Genomic DNA, 8732 nt, shown 5'->3' on the forward strand with positions numbered 1-8732 from the left:
TTAGTTACACATATTGCCTGGGCAATCAGTTGCTTCAAGGATGAACATTAATCTGAAGCTCTGATTCCAAAGGTATAGGCTCCAAGTATAGACTCCAAAGATACGGGCCAGCTATGGGTCCTGACGGAATCCATTGGTGATCCCTGTGCTATGAGACTTCTGCCAGGTTTGAAGACAAGACAGGTGTCACCCAAAACTGATAGAAAACCATGCATGCCATGACAAAATCATACCCACAATTATTACTACAATGGACTTGGTACTTTGGAAGGCCACCAACACCACCATTACAGTCTTGGTCAGCAAGGAAGGCACGGCAACTGAAAAAACAACACTGAAAATGATTTGTTAAAGGAGAAAGGCCATTTTCATGGGGTGACCAATAAAGAGAAAGGAGGTCAAGAAAGAAAGCAGGAGTGAAACCAGGAGGATGCAGGTGAGTTTCCGATTGTTGGCTTTTTCTATGGGAGTTTCTCGATATTTAAGGAAGATTCCCAGAATAAAGGCAGTAGTTATGGTTATGGATAAAGCAATGACAAAGAAAGTCAGGATGATACCCAGAATTTCTTTGTAAGATAAGAAAATTATACTTTTAGGGCCATGTTTATTTTGCTTCTTATTGGTAATACGGAACATCTGGACACTTTTCACAATGGGCTGCCTCTGAAAAACACAAGCAATCCACAAACCCCACAATTTTGTAATGTAGTATAGATATAATCTTAAAGATTTATTTTAAAGGTTGTCTCATTGTCATTTAGCCTGGTCTTTTGTTTATTTTTTAAAATATATTTTTATTATGCATTTTTCTTTAGTATACATCACGTTTCCATTTCTGCAATGACAGGCTACGGTCTGTATCAAATCTCTTTTAACTATATATAGTATTATACACTATAATTATAACCATTATTCTCATAGTCATACAATGTTATCTCTTTTATATATACAGAATATTCAACATTATAGTTATAACCATTAATCTCATAGTTATACCACAACACTCTATACACTTATCACTCTATATCTGAGATGGTAAATCTATGGCATGCGCGCCATAGGTGGCACACAGAGCCATTTATGAGGGCACACGAGGCATTGCCCTGGCAGCTCCAGCACGCATGTGTGTGCTTGCCCATTGATTTTGGTCTTGATTTTCACCCTCCAGAGGCTTTAGGGAAACTTTCTGTTGCCTCCAGAGGGAGAAAAACTGCCCAATGCGCAAATAGGAAGTTTGGGAAAGGACCTCCGGATTGTGTGTTTGGCTGTTTTTTGCCCACTTCAGGTTTCAGGGAAGCCTCTTGAATGCTGAAAGTAGCAGGGAAGATGGCTGCTTGAGCTCGCCGCTCAGGCTTGAAGAGAGAAAATTTTGCTTGGTTAAGCCTCTGCTGACTGCCAGCTCTGGAGATAAGTGGAGCCAGGGTGAGGAAGATCTAAGACGCTCTCAGAGGTTTGTTTGTCATCTGGAGAGACGCTCCCCTGGCGGCTTTGGGCTTTGGGCAATTCTTGGCATTGTCAGACAGTTCTTCAGGCGGTGCCCCCCCTCTTCACAAACGGTGGTTTTTCAACATGGAGTGGCGTTCTGTCTCGGGGGTTGGCGTTTGCCTAGAGGGGCATTGTGCTGGGGGCTTAGACTGTTTCTGGCGGTATTGGGCAGTGGCATGCGGCCTTTGAGCAGCACCGCCCCTCTTTTCCCGCAGATGGCAAATTCCCAACTGACGGCATTCTCAGCTTAAACTTAGATTGAACTCGGATTGCTACGGCCTGCTTTTCTTCTTGGCGAGACGCCGTTGAGCCCTGTTGCCGCCTTGGGGGTGTTGGTGAATCAAGCGCTAACCTAAACGCACCCCCCCACCCTTTCCATCACGGCTTTTTCGACTCAAACTCTGATCACCATTGCTGCGGATTGACTGCTGGGATTCCAGCTTCTGTGGCTGGCCCTCCCGACTCTCGCTGTTATTGCTGCTGCCATCCATGATTAACCCCAGGCGTGCCTTTCTAGATGATGCTGCCCCTGGCTGTCTTCCATCTTGATCGTTCCCACTTTCGCCTCGCCTCTAAGACCACCATTTTAGAAAGAACTGGACGCGTGAGATTAATCCACTTGTCGCCTTTCCATCGCCATAAACCCTGAATTTAACAACACGGGCACGGGGGTTTCCCCCTCACCATTTTTGGCTGCTGCAATTTGGCCTTGGAGTCCTTAGTCCTCTGTTTCCGCCGAGAGTTCTGCATGCCATCCTGTATTCTCAATCTTCACAGGAAGGGAAAGCGGAGGCCGAAGAGGACGTGGGTAGGGAGTTTTTCCCCCTCCCCACCGTTCGGCGTCAACCCCCTTATCCGCTTTAAACTTTAGAGCTTTGTATTTCCTGCTGGATCCCGCAGAGGAAAACCTTCTGAGCGTAAAGACATTCTTCTCTTATATTACTACGAACTTTAAAAACTGCGCTCAACCGCTTGGCGGTCCCAGAACGGCGCCCATCTTGTTGCTGAGTGAAGGAGTGTTTGTAGGTATGGATGGTTGAGAGAATGTTCCCACGTGTTTTTAAACTTAAATTTTTAAATTTTCCATTTTTATTCTGTATCATTGTATATTTTAATATTTTATTATTAGTGGGGTATGTTTGCGGAGAATGTCTGGTCGGTATGCATGAGGGGATCGAGAGTGCGGCCCAGAGCCCCCTCCACTGAGTGCAGAAGCTGAAGTGGATGGGGGCCCGGTTCCGCCTCTCATCCCAGAGTGTATGATATGAATGGCCTGCTGGGGAGAACAGGGGCCGTTGGAGGGGAGGGGGGGTGTACAGCTGTGGGGACGGACTAGAGCATCCCGGTAATAGTTGGGAGAGGCGGGCACGATGGGAGTTTCAGGGCGAGCCATTACCATTATCGCTATGTCACAGGGATCTCTCATTCCGGCCCTGAAAACTCAACCCTAGGACCAGGTGGCAAGAGATGCCAGGGCCCTGGCCTCAGGTTGCTGCTGCTAAATGCCAGGTCTGTGATTCAGAAAGCTCCCCTCGTCCGGGACTTAATATTAGACGAGGGGGCAGACCTGGCATGTATTACTGAGACCTGGCTGGGCCATGAGGGAGGAGTCCCCCTCTCAGAAATGTGCCCAGAAGGGTTTCAGGTGCTGCACCAACCACGACACCAGGAAAAGGGGTGGGGGAGTGGCAGTTGTCATCGGAAAATCATTAGCACCTCGTAGGATCCCTGCTCCAGAGACTGTTGGGTGTGAGTCCCTGCTGGTGAAGCTGGACCTTGGGGGTCAAGTGGCCTTGTTGTTAACATACCTACCTCCCAGCTGCATTGCAACAACCCTGCCTTCACTCCTGGAGTCAATAGCCGGTTTGGCGGTTGAGTTCCCCAGACTTATAGTACTGGGGGACTTTAACCTGCCATCTCTTGGTGAATGCTCTGATGGGGCACAGGAGTTCATGGCTTCCATGACAGCCATGGGGTTGACCCAGGTAATTCAGGGTCCGACTCATACAGTGGGACACACTCTTGACCTTGTGTTTCTCTCGGAGCAGTGGAGAGGTGATCTGGAATTGAAGGGCATAAAGACCTTGCCCTTGTCATGGTCAGATCACTTCCTACTGAGGCTTGATTTTCTGAAACTACTCCCCCACTGCAGGGAGAGGGAACCGATTAAATGGTTCCACCCCAGGCACCTGATGGATCCTTTGACATTTCAGATGGAGCTTGGGGAATTACCTGACTCCCTTGCCCACAGTCCGATGGAGTCCTTGGTTGCTGCTTGGAACAAGGCAGCGGTTGGGGCTCTTGATCGGATTGCGCCTTTGCGGCCTCTCTGTGGCAGTGGATCCAGGAGGGCCCCTTGGTTTACCGAGGAACTCTGGGAGATGAAGCACCAAAAGAGATGCCTAGAGCAACGCTGGAGGGCCAGTAAATCCGAATCTGACCGAACACAATTAAGAGCCTTCATTAGGACTTATCTAGTGGCAATTCGGGCGGCTAAATGTTCGCATTTCTCCACTCTCATTGCGTCCTCAGAATCACGCCCGGTCTCCCTGTTTAGGATAACCTGCCCCCTCCTGAAAGGGAGGGATGCGGGTGAACCCTTGCAGGGAAGAGCCGAGGAATTTGTTCAGTTTCTGTCGGACAAAGTCGCTCAGATTCGGACGAACCTGGACTCCACTTGGACAGTACCTGCTGAGATGCCGAGAGTGGGCCTTGATCGGATTTCCTGGAGTGAGTTCCAGCTCGCTACTCCTGAGGAAATGGACAAGGCCATGGGAGCTGTAAGTACCTCCACCTGTTTACTGGACCCGTGTCCCTCCTGGCTGGTTTCGACCAGCAGGGAGGTCACACGAGGCTGACTCCAGAGGATTGTTAATACCTCTCTTCAGGAGGGATCTTTCCTGCTGCCCCTAAAGGACGTGGTGGTGAGACCCCTCCTTAAGAAGCCTTCTCTGGACCCAGCTATTCTTAACAACTATCATCCAGTGTCCAACCTCCCTTGGTTGGAAAAGTTGTCGAGAAGGTGGTGGCCTGTCAGCTCCAACGGACCTTGGATGAAGCACATTATCTAGATCCCTTTCAGTCAGGCTTCAGGCCTGGTTACTCCATGGAAACTGCTTTGGTCGCGCTGACCGATGATCTCTGGCAGGCCAGGGATAGAAGACATTCCTCTATCCTGGTGCTTCTTGACCTCTCAGCGGCCTTCGATACCATCAACCATGGTATCCTTCTGCGACGACTGGGGGAGGTGGGAGTGGGAGGCACCGTGTTACAGTGGTTCTCCTCTTACCTCTCAGATAGGTCGCAGTCAGTGTTGGTTGGTGGACAGAGGTCGACCCCATGGCCCCTAAAATACGAGGTGCCTCAGGGCTCGGTCCTGTCCCCCGTCCTATTTAACATCTACATGAAGCCGCTGGGTGAGATCATTCATCGGCACGGGATCAAATATCATCAATATGCGGACAATACCCAGTTGTATCTGTCCGCCCCGTGCCAACTCAGCGAAGCGGTAGAAGTGATGTGCCAGTGCCTGGAGGCTGTTAGGTTCTAGATGGGAGTAAACAAGCTGGCACTCAATCCCGAGAAGACCGAGTGGCTGTTGATGTTGCCCCCCAAGAATGGACCAGATATTCCATCTCTTAGCCTGGGGGGGGGGCAAAACCCTTTACCCCTCAGAGAGGGTCTGCAACTTGGGTGTCCTCCTGGATCCTCAGCTGACATTAGAATACCATCTGTAGGCTTTTGCCCAGGGGGGCTTTTGCCCAGGTTCGCCTGGTGCACCAGTTGCGGCCCTACCTGGACCAGGAGTAGTTGAGTTTATTTATAGGCCGCCCTTTTCCCTGAAGGGACTCAGGGCGGCTAACAACTTGTATGGGAGGGGGAAAACATACAATAACATATAGACACAATGTATAATTAAGATCAAGCAACATTCATTCAACATTCGGGAGGCGCTTCAAATGGTCACTCATGCTCTCGTCACCTCTAGACTTGATTACTGTAATGCACTTTACTTGGGGCTGCCCCTGAAGAGTGTTCGGAGACTACAATTGGTCCAGAATACAGCCGCGCAAGCAATATCGGGTGTACCTAGGTACACCCATGTTACACCTATCCTCCGCGAGCTGCACTGGCTTCCCATCAGTCTCCGAATGCGCTTCAAGGTGCTGGTCATTATCTTTAAAGCCCTACATGGCTTAGGACCTGGATACCTACGGCACCGCCTCCTGCCACATACCTCCCAACGACCTATAAGATCCCACAGATTGGGCCTCCTTTGGGTACCATCGACCGGGCAATGCCGGTTGGCGACTACTCAGGGGAGGTCTTTCTCTGTTTCTGCCCCTGCCTTATGGAATGATCTCCCTGCAGAGATCCTGACCCTTCCCACTCTTTCGGCCTTCTGTAAGGCCACTAAACCTGGCTGTTCCAGCAGGCCTGGGGCTTTTCTATGCTTTTTGATTTATTTGTATTGTGAGCTGCCCGGAGTCCTACGGGATTTGGCGGCATACAAGTATTATTAAACTTTGAAACTTTGAAACCCTTCGGAGGGGGAAAAATCACCCAACATGAAAAATGGAAGTTTGGGAACAGACTTCTGGGTTGCCCGTTGATCCATTTTTCTCAGGCTTTTTCTTTTCAGGCTTCTTTTCACTTATATATAGGTCTAGCGCTTCTAGTTGTTCTTATATCTGTCTGTCCTTTCTGTCCTTTTGTTCTTGCACCTTCTCGTTCTGCCCACTCCTTTTCCCACCCTCACTCTTTCTTTTTGATCTAAAGCTTTTCTTCTATTTGAAATTCATGCAATTTATCCAAGGTATCGACCTTAATTTTTTTGTCTTGCCAGGTAACCAGAATTTCTTCTGGTATCAGACAATTGAACGTCATATTATATTTAATCAATTGTGCTGTCAAGAATTGATACTGTCTCCTCTGCTTTCCTCTCCTCTCTAACTCTCCTAGGTATTTGTTTTAAGATCAGAATTTCTCTCCCTTTGTACTTGATAGGCTCATCTCTAGTTCTTTTGTATATGTCATCTCTCAGCATTTCTTGGTAAACCTCACATGCATCTCTTTTGGCAATGTTTGCCTTCTTGTATAGTTTGTATCGATTCTGAATATTTTGTCTAGTTCTTGTACATCATGCTTCTTTTTTCTGTAATACTCCAGCCAGCAGCTCTATCATCACCTCAACCAGAGCTTCCTCTTTCTCTTCCGCAATATTCTGAAATATCAGAGAATAAGCTGCCTTTTCCATCTTGACAAAGATAACTGTCTCTTCTAATTTTCTATTAGCCTGTGGTAGCTTTTCGTCCATTTCATCCATTTTTCCCCTGTTTGCTCAGCCCTTATTTCTATTTTCTGTATCCTCTGTTTATTCTGCGCTATCATTTGCTGGAAGTTCCCTATCTTTTCATCCATCTTACGTATATCCCTCTTCATCTCCCTCATTTCATTTTTGATGTCATCAGGGTATTTTGACATAACTTCCTGACTTTTTCTCATGGCTTCTTGGATTGATAATAGCATCACTTGCATACTCTGCATGGAGCTTGACTTCTTCAGGCCTAACTACCAGGACTCAATTGTTGATTAGATTGGCTTGATGCCTCCAATGATGTTGCTGATGAGGATGTAGATGAGGTTTTCTTTCCTATCTTTGATACGTTTGTTGCATACGTTCAAAATTGTTTACTACCTATTCTGTGGGCATGGCCTATTTTGTGGGCATGGCTTAGCGGTCATGTGACTGGGTTGGCATGGCCAACTTGATGTCACTCACCAGGAGATGTTATGGATTGGGTGGAATGTGGTGAAGCCCCGTTAACAACGCTCTTGCTTAGCAACCAATATTTTGGGCTCAATTGTAGTCATAAGTCAAGGACTATGTCTGCCTTCCTATGTATGGCATCCTTCTCCTTTCTGGTAATTTTCCTGTCTGTTAGAGGCACCAAAATAATCCAGACAATGTAAGATTTCCTGCTGCAGCAGGGGATTGGACTAGATGACCTCTGAACTGCCTTGTAGCCCTAAATTGCTGTGCTGTTTCTCTCACAGAGCCGAGGTGGCGCAGTGGTTAGAGTGCAGGACTGTAGGCTACTTCAGCTGACTGTAGTTCAGCAGTTCAGCTGTTCAAATCTCACCAGCTCAAGGTTGACTCAGCCTTCCATCCTTCCAAGGTGGGTAAAATGAGGACCCGGATTGTTGTTGGGGGCAATATGCTGACTCTGTAAACTGCTTAGAGAGGGCTGAAAGCCCTATGAAGCGGTATATAAGTCTAACTGCTATAGCTATTGCTATTCTTTCTTTTTCCCTTCCCTCTGTGGGAAGCAACCAACAACCCCCCCCCCCCATAAAATATTACTCCTAGAAAGTCTCATTCCACATGCCCGCCAGATAGATAATGAGATAATGAGTCTTTTAAAAACCCAAAGCCCATATTGCATAAACCCCTAAACTTCAAAAACATAGAACCATATAAGAATCCTACCTTTTATCCAGTTTGTTATTCAGTTGACCCAGAAACAAACTGCTGATTTTCACTTTGCAAACTTCCTTTTGAGTTTTTCAATTTAAAACAGGTTTCAATTTAAAAGTTGCAGAATTAAGACTTTTGGATTTCAACTCCCAGAATTTCACAGCCAGCAAAGCAACCTTAGCAACTTTAAGACTTGTGGACTTCAACTCCCAGAATTCCACAGCCAGGCATGCTCGGTTCCAATTTAAAGCAACAGCATTTTTTCTACTTTGCTGAATTCCGGTTAAAAAGTGAGATTCGTTCTTTCTTTATATTTCTTTATATTTCTTTTTATTTCTCCCTTGCCTTTGTCATGGTCAGATCACTTCCTACTGCCCTCTCCCCCCCGCCCCTTTTAATTTTAAAACCTCTTTTCCCTTGCCTGAACTGGCAGGGGAAAAGGCCTTAAAAAAAGCTTCTGACAGAGGTTCGAGGGTGTGGCCAAACCACTATTACTACTGGACTGGTCCAATAGGCCAGATTTTCACTGCCTCTTCTGGCATACCGGACAGGACCGAATGGAACCCACCTCTGGTTCAATGTACTTGTCATCTCTGATAATCAAAAAGTAATTCTCAAAAATAGCAAACACAGTAATTATTTTTACACAGTTTAAAAATATTTCCCAGACTCCCTGGTATATCATCTTCAACTCTCTAATATTATATTAGTAAAAATCTCAGTAAAGATAAGCCCACAATCTCAAAAGTATGTATGTATACATGTGTGT

The sequence above is a fragment of the Thamnophis sirtalis genome, unplaced genomic scaffold, assembly GCF_051295495.1.
Source record: "Thamnophis sirtalis isolate CommonGarterSnake01/CBP01778 unplaced genomic scaffold, rThaSir2_p1.2 scaffold_3, whole genome shotgun sequence".
In the NCBI taxonomy this organism is placed as follows: Eukaryota; Metazoa; Chordata; class Lepidosauria; order Squamata; family Natricidae; genus Thamnophis; species Thamnophis sirtalis.